Here is a 13,254-nt window from a genome sequence, read left to right on the forward strand (position 1 = left end):
TTGCTATCTATCATATGAAAATACTTTTCTGAGTATAATAAATGCCTTGGAATTCCATATTATTCTTAAAGCTAACCAACTGGTGAGTGAAATAATAAAAGCGAGAAATCTTTTCTACTATTAGTTTCAGCCAAGATTCTGTCCCATGCTACAGAAATGCCCTAAAGACAAATGTTTGCAAAAGTTATTCCTAAAGTTTGAGACAATAGATATTCACCCCATAATCCACACAACAGTCATTTTGCTTACATTACCTTCCTTAAAGTTCATTTTCTTCAATTTATATTGTAGGCCTATGTTCTCCTTTAAATGTAAACTCTCCTGAAGTAACTGAAGTAGTGCTTCTTGCAAATTTAAAGTTGTGCTTTCCCCATGTTATTTCCATTTGAACACTTTTTATGAAACAAAACTGATGTCCAAAAAATAAAGTTGATACTAAGACTTATAGTACCACTATCTACTTTATGCTCCACACCTCTGCCTCAACCTGAGTAGCTGGGATTTCAGCTACTACAACCAGCTTCAATTATATCATGCAAAGAAATTTAGTAGAATTTTATTGAGGTGATCCCATTATCTAGTTATTAAAAGTTCTAATCAAAATAAAAGTAACACCATAGTAGTTATCTCAAGATGCATATTCCAAACAGTTGTTAGTAAGCTAGTAAAAAGAGGAATGATTTTGCTATAAATTGCTATATTTTCAACCTCATTTTTAATATTTTATTAACTATGAAACAATGGATACCAAAAGTCGAAGGAAGGAAGGAAGGAAGGAAGGAAGGAAGGAAGGAAGGAAGGAAGGAAAGAGCAAGCTAAAGTCATTCACATTTTACAACACTGACATGTCCTAAGCATGGATGAAATTTAGACAAAAGTTAAGTACTCAAATTTTATTTGCATTTGTCCATATCAGTGATAGATAATAACAAATATAAATATAATTAAATGAAATATTTCGGATTAAAGTGCCTGCTTAGGCAGATGCAGGGACTGGGGTTCGATCCCCAGTGTGCCAGGCTGGCCCCATTCCTGGGGCACAGTGAGATGGGAATTGAGACTGGATGTGGTGGCGCGCACCTATAAGCCCAGCACTTGAGAGCTGAATACAGAAAATATCACTAGGAGTCCAACCAACATAGTGAGACCTTGTAAACCCTATATGAAATACATAAAACAAAAAAATTTAAATGTTTTATTCCTTTTTAATAATTTTACATATACAATAAAGATATTTATTATCCCCCACAATAACTATTCAAATGTGATTTTATAAAATAAATTGGAACTATTTAAAGAAAAAGGGACATGTAAACTTTATCCTATGTAATTAATATAGTCCTTATACTGAGTTTTATTTTTTAGTAGTCGTAGACTACCTAAATTAGATCAGTTATTTTGCTGAAACAATAGTTTTAAAAAATTACATGTATAATATAACTGAAATAAAATCACAAAATAAAGAGCAGCAAAATTTATAAGCAGAAGGATACCATTCCAGGGAAGCAAAGTGAAGAATGGAACTCCATCACTCCTGTAAACTGAAAAGTAGACCAGCTGAGGGGCTGGAATGCTGAAAGGCTGGGGAAGCACTTGATGAGCTAGCAAGCTTGGCAAGGGGCTAGACTGAAGGGACGCATTACCAGGCTCTTAATAATTTCTCTTAATTTAAGCTGAACTACCAAAGAACTACAAGTTAGGCATAAATCTGAACCGAAAGTGACAGACTGCCACTAAGACTGGCACAAAGCTTCAGATCAGCTCAGTATCTGCCAGTGATTGATGGATTCTGGGTGGTCACAGCACATGGCTGACTGGAACCCAGCAAATTTAAATCCTCCAGAGAGCACAATATCATCCTAGGGTGTGAAAAATCTCTCTAAATGCAAATTCAATTTCCAACAGGCAACCAGAAATCCAAGTGAATGAAAGAAAGTAACAAAGCCCAGAGAAAGACCAGAAAATAGAAACAGGTCAATGGGCACTATAGATATTGCAGTTGCTAGTCATAGGCTTAAAACAATAAACTATAAGTGCTGCCTTATATAGAAAATAATTTAGATTTTATCCTTGTGCATGCTGACAATTTGTTCTTATGATTGTACCTGTAGTTTATCTGCTGTCTGTATTGCTACTCGGATTCTTCCTTTAAATTTCTCATTTTAGGAATTGATTTCCCTTTGCTCTGTCTGTGATGTATTTCCCTTCATAAATTGCCTCTTTCAGAATTTATTGTGTACTCTTTTTCTTGTATTATTTTTCCTTTTATTGGTTTGCAGATTAAGGTTGCCAAAACATGATAACCCACCCCTCTCACTATGCATTTCTCTATTTACATTAAGTTAGGTATGTACAATAGTGTTTTGATAGATAGATAGGTAGATGATAGGTAGATATATGCCACATTTTCTTGTTTTAATTTTTAAGAAATCGTTTATTTATTTGGTAAGCGTCTCACTATGCAGTTTGGACTTATAGTTATCCTCTTGTCTCAGCCTTCCCAGTGCTGGGATTACGAGTGTGCTGTACCACACCTGGTTTCAGTGGCAGGCATGGTGTACCTCCGGGTTTCAGGGCTGGCATAAGATGTGGTCGGTACTGGGGATAGAAATCGGGAATCTTGCTCTTGCCTGGCAGGCACTTAGACTGCAAAGCTGTCTCCACAGCCCTCACATTTTCTTACATGTGAGTCTTAAAGAATGTGTCTAGGTTGGAAGAAAAAGGAAAATGAAATAGTAAAGTAGACACAGTTACTCAAAAAAATAAACCAGATATAGCATAGATAAAATGAAAGTAAATCTCTCAATAGCATGTTACTTTAAATTACAGTGTGTGAATAAAAGTATTAAATGTAAATTACAAATATTTGAATTATAAAGTAGGATTTTCAGATAGGATTAAAAATAAAATTTCAATCCCATTTTGTTTACAAGAAACACTTAATAAGGATTCAAAGGATAGAAAGCAAAGGATGGGAAACCATTCTATAGAAGATCTTAGGAAAATAACAAAATTTTGACCTGAAGGGAAATGTGTACACTGGGGAAAAGACGCCTCTTCAATAATGGTAAGAAACCTAGCCATCCAGAGGAGGAAGTTTGGAATGAGATCCCAATCTCTCACCATGTACTAAAATCAAGATGGATCAAAGACCTTGATAATCATAAAATCAATAGCAAAATTGACCAGAAGATAACACAGGAGAAACTCAAAACAGAATGTAGCCACCAGTATTTCCAGATAGCTCTTAAAAAGCACAGGGCCAAAGACATGATCTCATCAAACTGAAAAGTCTCCATACAGAAAAATCCAAAAACAAAAACCAAACCAATAGATGAATTGACAACACGTTAAATGGGAGAAAGTCTTTGCAAGCTAAAGTACTACTCTGTCATAAAGAAGGATAAAGTTGAGTTATTAGGCAGGAAATTTGATGCATCTTCAAATCATAATGTTAAGTGAAATAAAGTAACACTTAAGCTTAAATATTGCATAGTTATCTTATTTGAGAAACTAAAAGTGTAAATAAAAGGCAAAGTAAAAGATAGATATAAGAAGTAGGGAGCTAAATCACATGTAAATGGGAGGGGAACAGGAGATGAAAAGAGGAGAAGGAGGAGATGAAAAAGAACTGAGATGTGTTATGCACGTGTGCCAACTCCACAAGAGGAACGGGATCATTATTTGCTATAGAAATGCACTAATAAAAAAATAATACTTGAAACAGGAAAACTAAAATTTATAATAAAGTGCAGGAAAGAACCTAACTAAAAAATGGACAAATGCACTGAATAAATGCTCCTCAAAAGAAGTACAGATTGGACTGGGGATATAGCTCAGTGGTATAAGTGATTGTTTGTCAAGTACAAGGTCCTGAGTTCAATCCCCAGTACCACAAAGATAAAATAAATAAATCAAAGGTCTGGGGGAAAAAAGGTCTGGCTGGCCAAATAGCTCAGCAGATTAGAGCTCCTGCAAGCAGGCACAGGGGCCAGGGTTCAATCCCTGGGCCTGCCTAGCCGGCCCCATCCCTTGGGTGTGCTGAGATGGCAATTGAGACTGGGTGTGGTGGTGCACAACTATAATCCCACCTCATGACTGCTATAAACACGTGAATCACTATGAGTCTGATCTATTAGTGAGACCCTGAACACCCTGTAGACCCTTCCCTAAAATATGAAATACAGATTATAAATAAGTACATGAAGTGATTATCATCTTAACTCAAAGAGGAAATATAAATCAAAAGAACACTGAGAGTATCTCACCTCAGGCAAAACTGCTGTCATCAAGAATACAGAACAGTGTAATGCTGTAGAGGATGTCCAGGACAAAGGAACCTCATATTCTTGACAAAATCAATAGCAAAACTGGCTAGAAGATAACATAGGAGAATATAAGATAGTATTGCCACTATGGAAATTTCCTCAAAACAATAAATATGGAAATGCCATTTCATCCAGTTATACCATTTCTGACTATATACCCCAAAACCTAAAGTCATCATGCATGCATAAACATATGCATATCCATACTTATAATGGCACAACTCACAGTAGATAAACTGTGAAACAAACTAGACACTGCTCAACAGATTAGCAGGTGAAAAGAAATATACATGTATACATCTTGGCTATAGAAATGAATGAATCATACCCTTTGTCAGAAAAGGGATAGAGCTAAAGATAAGAAATTAGAATTGAGAGAAACTTGGGAGTAATGGAATAGGAAATGATGAAGACAGTTTAAATCAATGTACAAGTGTATCAAAAGGAACCTAAAAATTTCCTATTACTAACATGCACTAAAATATATGACCATGTTGCCATAATATATTTTAATGTAAAACACATTGTTAAAGACAAAGAGAAATTGTTCATTTGCTATAAAAAGTTCAATTTAGAAGATGGAACAATCAAGTTTGTAATAGCATATCTTCAAAATATATACTAGGAAAACATATCTAATACTAAAATTAAAATATGCATATTCTTGATGAGGGATTGTAACGCAATCATTCTCAATCATGGTACAGTCTGCACACATGCATACAAATATAGCCAAAGATTTGCTGATCATTGTTGAATATCAGTTCTTGAGAATAAAAAGCTCTTATTTTTAGTATATTCTGATTTTCTTTTTTATTCTTTTTAATAATTTTATTGAGAAACAAATAGCAATGAGACAGTTTCAAAACCTATTAGAAGGACAGTTCAATGATTAATACATTGTATATTGTTGTCTTCTGAGTGGTTATTCATAGTACAAGATGCAGACATGATATACTGTCCATCGACATTATTAGAATAAATCTTCCTATTCATTAAATTAAGAGAAAGTAGCTGTATATCTATCCTACTGCTTTGAATATACAAATACAAAATGGTCCTTCATTTGCACCCCCTTTTTCTGTTTCATTTCTTCAGAGATGGGTATTCTATTGCCATTTAAATATTGTGGGTGCATGAATTCAGCAAAGTATTCAAATATAGTCCAGTAGTCCATGATAGTAGTGGGCTATCTGTAGGACTGACAATGTCAGAAGTTGTTGACTTGAGATTTTTACAGCTCAGCCTATCAATATGGCTTTACTTTTTATACTTCGTTTTTATACTTTTCTGCTGGATAGTAAGACCAAGGTAAAGCAAGACCTATATAACAAGAAATGTAACTTTTGTATCTGACAAGGTCAGTCAAATCTCTTCAGGATTTACCCTGAAACCCTGTACCACGGTTTGTAGATCCTTTGTCAGTTTCAACCTTGTGGATGAGTCATTGCCATTGCTTGACCAATTTACACTCTGTGAAAGCCTCAGAGAATGTTTTCTCTCCATATGACTCTCCTTAGTTCCATGTTATTTCCAAGATGTTTGATATTCAGACAGATAATGAGGTTTAAGCTCAACTGCTTATGCTGTAGGGTAATAATAATAAGCTTCCCTTCTGGAGGATTAACAACTTAAGTTTACAGGCCAAAGATTAGAGAAAAAGAAAGACTGCAAGTACAGCCAACATTTTGGCCCTAGCCTTTCAAGGCCAGTGAGGACTCAGGACATAGGAGAAACTGTACTGTAACATCATGTAACTCAGTTGTGTCCCAGATTTTCTGATCAAAGAAATTATGGGGCCACAAGGGAAAGTATATGTTGATTTTCTATGGTGTAATTTTGACTAATGTGCCTGATTTCAAGTACTAGCGTCATTGATACAGAATTGAGAAAGTTAGCATAATAGACTCAGAAAAACACTCAACTGGACATAGCAGCCTGCACCAAAAGGAATAGTTTATCTGATAATCACTTACAGAACACTGTCCCTACTAAGTACATACAATACAGCTTTTTCTACATTAATAACATTTATAATAGTGTGCCTATGTTTGGCAAAAAAATTGAAAGGACAGAGTTCGTGCAAATTATTCATACAATCACAATTAAGTAAGAAATTAATTTTAAGATAACTGGAAAATTTCAATATATTTGGAATTTATCTAATATCTCATTGATTAAAGAAAAATCCTTGAGACTTTTACAAAACTATTTAGATAAATGCTAAAAATAGCACATACTAAAATTTGTAAGATACAATTTAAATTATGCTTAAAAGGAAATGCATACCATTGAAAGTATGTATTACAAATGAGAATGCTGGTAATGGACTAAAATATATCTTAAGAAGTTAGAATCAAATTAAATCAAAGATGATAAGTAAATTATATATAAAAGGTGAATAGACAAAATAAGAAAGAAAGTGAAGGAAGATTTCAAAATGCAAAGTGAAAACACTAACAAGTTGAAAGATGCTAATAAATGATAAAAATAGGTAAATGATTAGAAATAGGTAAATGATTGTAACTGGTACCCTATAGAAGTTTTAATTCTATTTATTTATTTATTTATTTATTTATTTATTTGGTACAGGGTATCATTTATGCAGCTCGGACTCATAGTGAACCTCCTGTCTCAGCCACCCCAGCATTAGGATTACAGTCATGTGCCACCACATCGGGTTTCATTGGCTGACTCTCGGTGCACCTAGGATTCTAGGATGGCACACAGCATTCAGTACCAGGGCTTGAATCTTGGTCCTTGCCTGGCAGGTGTTTAGACCACTTAGTCACCTCTCTGGCCCTTTAAAGAAGTTCTAATGTATTATATTACTGTACAACATTTTCACCACTCCTCTCTACTGACTTGGTAAGAAACTTCACTAGTCAAATTGCTTTGTCCAATGCAGGGCAAGTGTGAATGACACAGAGCACTTCTGAGCAAAAGTTTAACCTACTGGAAGTAGCTGTTATGGTTCCTCAGGTCAAGTAAACGTTAACCACAGTGCATTCTTGGTCAGCTGAGGGTCCAGATGTAAAGGTGCGGAGAGTCACAGCCAACCCAAGGCAGCCAGCATTAGTGTGGAAGAGGAGCCTTTCTCACGGTGAGCCACAGGTCACTCTCCTTTTTATTCTTTCCATTTCTTTACCATCTCCTGGTATTTTTTTTCCTTTTTCTTTAGTTTGACTGTCCTTATTTCTTTCCTGCCTCTTTCTTTTTCTTACTGTCATTAAACAATAGTATGCTTCCCAAAAAACTGATATGAAGATTATCCAAAAGAAAATAATTGAAGAGAATGCTAATTTTTTAAAAAGAATTCAAATTCTTACTCAAATACATGGGTTTAAAAAGATTTTATGGAAGTATCTCACAAATTACATTGAGTCAGATATACAAAATAATGTATAGTGAATTATCATATTTATGTAAAACACCAAGGAAAGCAAGAAAAAACTGAACTAGAATATTTATAGCCACCTCTCTGTTTAAACTACAAATAGAAGCAGGGAAGTGACCACAAGCCTGGAGATCCACATACATATGTCTCTTCAAAGTCTGTGGATGCAGGCTGAAGATCTGAGTGGGACATATTAACTTCTGTAAGGCAATAAACCAATATTTCAAGAAAATTCTCAAAATGTCACATGAGTAGAATGAGCAAAGAGGTTTTCAACAATGGATTTCAATTAATAAAGATACAGTGATTGACATTTCACAATTGAATTACTGTTCTTAGAAAAGCTTTTGCATAGGCCGTTAAGGGTAGATGATGATCATGATAACTATTATTATTGCTAATTGCTATTATTAAAGAGAATAGATCTAAAACTGGGTGAAGCCCAGGATAATCCAGAAGACTCCATCATTTCTGCTTTTCTACAATGTCTCTGAACTACTGTTTGAGAAATGGAATAAGTCATGATTATTAAAAACTGCCATTGATCTGACTACTGGGGAAAAAGATTCAATAGTATTTGAAAATATATCATTTTAGTAAATTGCTTCTCAAGACCAGCCATGACCAAAATGATCTGCCTAACACAAATAATCAGTATATATTATTTCTTCTATTCTTTCTCTTCCTGTTTGGCATATTTTTTCTTAGAATCCACTACAAAACAATATGTATGAAGTTAGGGGAACTCATAACTAAAACTTGCTAATATATGAAGTCACTGTGAAGCAACTATATATAAAATTATATATGAAGTTATAGTGGGCATATGACCATTACATATTATATATTAAGAGGTCATATCATATTTTCCTTAGGTACAATCCTTTCTTTCAACAATTCCATTTAATATAAAGATTATATATCCATAGATATATCTTTGCTAACTGCTGTGGGATAGAGATCCTTTTGAGAATATGAAGAAGCCTTGAACTCTGTCTTTCTGAATAATTTATCAAGGAAGTAATGGTGATAAAATGGTATATATACTTTTTTCGTTTGAAAGCTGTGAGTAGAAGGCATAAAGAAGATTTCATTCTTCTGACAAAAAAGTCATTATTAGCAAAATAATGTAGTAAAAAACAGGAAAATTTTAAACTAAAAATTCTTACATTTCTAAAGGTATCAAGATAGGAGATTTTCTAGAACTTTCTACTTATCAAGATATGAAGCAGAAGTTACCTGGGAGACTGGAAAGAGAAAATGAGTGTTTTTTTCTATTCCTATGAGTCATCAGTCTCAGGAAGCCCCAAAATAGACTGCATCTCATTGATTGTGTATAGTCAGACTTCCTCTTAAACAGAAGCCTATAATTAACTTCTCCACAACATCTTACTCTGGTTGGTCATAACTAGCCTCCAGAAATATACTCTCAAATAAAATATAAATATACTGAGTTTGTAAACATTACACAATTAAAATATATAGTTGTGTACTGTCAAAAGTTTGGAAATTGTACATAAGGTCCAGACAATATGGGCTACACCATGCCCCTATTCCTATATATCCATAAGCAACTTCCTTCAAACAATCCTTAATCTCCATCAATTGAGGCACCTCGTGGTCCCATCTATAAAGGACCTTTATACTCATGTGATTTACTTGAAAGCACCCAAAACTTCTGCAATGCTTATTTATAAAGTGAAAAGTTTCCTTGGCTGGGTCCAAGAGTCTCGCCTGTCTCCAGGGATTGAACAACCTTGCAGATTGTTCTAGTTTCTATAGACTCACAGATCATCCAAGAATTGTGAAACAGAAACATCTGGCCCACTTAAGAACAGTGAAATACAATAGCAAGATCAATAACAAAAGGTAAACAACAAACATGGAAGTGAACACATATTATGTGAAAATATTATACATACATTTTTAAAAGTACATTTGGAAAGTAGATTTCTTCTCTTTACAGAAAAGACAGAATATTAAAAGATAAACTATAAACTGGAACGTTGTTTAACATATTATAGCGAAGTGTTCATGGTGCCAAGTTAAAAAAATACACTGGTAGAAAAACATACCTCAGATGGCTACAGAGAAATATAATATTTTGCTTCATTTTTCCCATTACATGTATTATATTTACCACTTCAGTTCCTTGGAGAAATTATTACTGGAACTGAAACAAATGATGCTTTGGATATTAAGTTAATGCTGTTTCTTTTGAACTTTTCAGTGACATCAATAATGGAAAAGTGCGACATGTTAAATGTAAAAGCATAGAGCACTTGTCAAGCATAGAGCACTTGTCATTAAATTATTAAGTATTAGAGTAAAAGGACTAAGTTCAAATTCTGCCTTGACATATTAGGTACGTAGTCGTATAAAAATTGCTCCACATTTTACCCTAATTTTCTGTTCTAAATGGGAATGATGGAATGATATATTTCTAATGATGAATAATGCAACAGAACATTATATGTGAATATGTACCACTCAAAAATATAGCTATTTCATTTATAAGATGCCACCACACATAAGATTCACAGTTATTTTAGAGATAATAAAAATTTTAAATTATAAAATCAATAAAATTTGATAATATAAATGAGGCATGGATACAAAATAAGGCAATATGTTTTAAAAAGGCTTAGGAGTTCAATCAATAGGATATTAATTCTACACAAATGATATGCCTATATATTACAATATATACCCTCATAGATTTTTTTCTGTAGTTGCTTTATAGGTAAATATAATGTCTCCCCAAAGAAATAATAAGGCATTTTAGAGAAAATAACTTTTTGGTGGTGTCGTTATATCTAACATAAATTCACAAAACTAGGTACCATTTATTTATATTTCAGATTTTGTGGAGAAAGCTGAAAAGATAGCAATGTTTACCTGAATCTGACTGCTTAAATATCCTGTATGAATAAAAAGCTAAAAATGTTGCTTCCCTCCTTTGCATTTAATTGCAGCATTATAAATGAACACTGTTATAGCTCTAATATTTATTTATGTCCTGTATTTACTTGGGGAATATCTGCTGTGTATTTTATGGTGGAGATGTAATTCTCTCATATTTTATAGACTTCTGCTAATCTAGCAAACTGAGCCACTGACTATTCTTTATTGTGCATTATCTTTTTAAGAATGTTTGTACAGAAAAAAGCAATGAAAAGTGACAATTCTGTCTTCTGTCTTTGGAAAGGGCAGATCTGCTTAAAGCACTGGAAGACTGAAATAATTTTGCTCCCTTGAAAGTTTAAAAAAAAGGGCATACTCCTTGCTAGGCATAATAAAAATAATGTTACTGTGATTGATAACTTTTTGTTGTATCTTACTAGGTTAACAGATGCCCAGACACTTGGTAAAACCTGGTTTCTGGTATATATGTGGGAATTGAGGGAATAAGTGAACATTTAAATTGCTACAGTGAGTAAAGATTCACCTTCACCAAAGAGTGTGGGCATTATCCAATTCACTGAAAGGCCCAATATAAGAAAAAGGCCAAATTCTCTCTCCTCCTTAGCTGTGAGATCCATGTGCTCCCTCTTATTTGAATAAGGCAAAATTCAAAGAGAGAGAAAAATAGATAATTGATGCAAAGAAATGAGGAGATTGATTATCTGAAAAGGAAAAAGGGCCCAAGAGGCTGAGGTATGGGCAAGAGAAGAAAGGGGAAATAAAGACATTTAAGACATGTCACGTACATGTACCGAATACCAGCAATGAATGTAAGCACCGTATATTGTAAGCTTGAACTAAGATCATTGTCATCGTCATCATCATCACCCCCAGCAGCAGCAGCAGCAGCAGCAGCAGCAGCAGCAGCAGCAGCAGCACCATCATCATAGCAGTAGTACACGGAATGATGCAACAATTTCTATTCCCACATCAGAAACTGACAATGTCTTTTATTTTATTCACTTTTAGAACTAATTAGCTCCCTCTAAGGTATTTTGGACACAAGGAGAGACTGTATGTGTAGAGTGATGTAGGAGGTCATGCTTGGACTCCCAGATGACGCCTGGCATCAACTACCACGCTCTGTGAGTGAGTCACCTGGTATCTGGTCTCTTGAATCCCAGGTGTCTCCAGCATGAGCAGCCACCTACCTATGGTCACATAAGGAACCTCATGAGGGCCACCTAATTAATCCTAATTGTGCCACACATTTGTCAGCAGAACTTTTGTAAAAGCATGTATCTATATACATGTGCATACACAAGACACAAATATATGCATATATATGCAGGTATATGTACATTTTACACATATGTGTGTTTTAAAAGCTTGAAGCAATTTAAATTGCTTTAAAGGGGGGAAAAGCTGTTTCTACCAAACAATTTTGTTTCTGACTTAAAATTATCTAATTCAAGTTTGGTTAATCCTATATTCTTTGGAATATAGGTATACTACACTTTATCCCAAACAAAGTTTTCTAGCTATCTATCTTTCTATCATCTATCTATCTTTCTATCATCTATCTGTCTATCTATCTATCTATCTATCTATCTATCTATCTATCTATCTATCTATCATCTATCCATTCATCTGAAACCAAAGCAAAAATTTGCCTGGTATATATAGTTAGTAGATTTCTTTCTGGGATAATTTGGGGTTTTATTAAAAGTCGTTCTTGTATTCATAACTGCACCAGCCACATCTTTCTTTGTCATATACAAACTCCACACTTAACATCTCTTTAGACCATACTGGATCATCAGAATTAAAAATCACATTTTCAGGGCTGGGGAGATGGCTCAGTAGAATAAGTGTTTCCCTGGCAAATGTAAGGGCCTGAGTTCAATCCCTGGTTCTGAAAAAAATATCACATTTTCTATTTTTGTAATTGACAAGGAGTTTGTGAATTAATTGAAATTCAGTCTTCTATCCCAGATTTATTTAAATTTCTTTAAGAGTTAAACACATAGTAAAACATTAGCATAAAATATTAAAATCCAATTATTTGTTAGTGTTTACTTATACAACAGATATTATAGCTTTGTATACTTAAAAAGTCCTCTCTTGTTATTTGGCAATACTATTTCACTTTCTGTAATACACAAGATTTAAAGAAACAACATAACCATGTAAAAATTAAGTAGAGTTGTGATCTAATTACAAAAATAGAGCATCATACAGCACTGAGAAACATGCCTAATCTATTTTGACTTTTGTGTATAATTTAAGCCAATTTGGTTGTGAAATATTTAACATTTGGGCTGTCACAATTCTCTTAATTTTATTACAAAATTTATTACCATTGTTTTTGGTACTATACAGTTGTAATTATCCTAGGAACTTTACTAAGACCTTCCTATATTTAGCCATTTCATGGTAAAGTTCCTCAAATTACATATTGAGAACATTAAAGGTTGTTCATGAATAAAAAAAAGAAATATTTTATTCTTTGGTGATTTTTTAGAGAGGTCAGAGGGTGCCTTTCTAAGTCTAAGAAGGTTGTAGTTGGTTAGCACACTTTATATCATCCTAGAATGAAGTAGCACAGGGGATCCATTATTCAGT

Source organism: Octodon degus, unplaced genomic scaffold (assembly GCF_000260255.1).
Source record: "Octodon degus isolate 3935 unplaced genomic scaffold, OctDeg1.0 scaffold00150, whole genome shotgun sequence".
In the NCBI taxonomy this organism is placed as follows: domain Eukaryota; kingdom Metazoa; phylum Chordata; class Mammalia; order Rodentia; family Octodontidae; genus Octodon; species Octodon degus.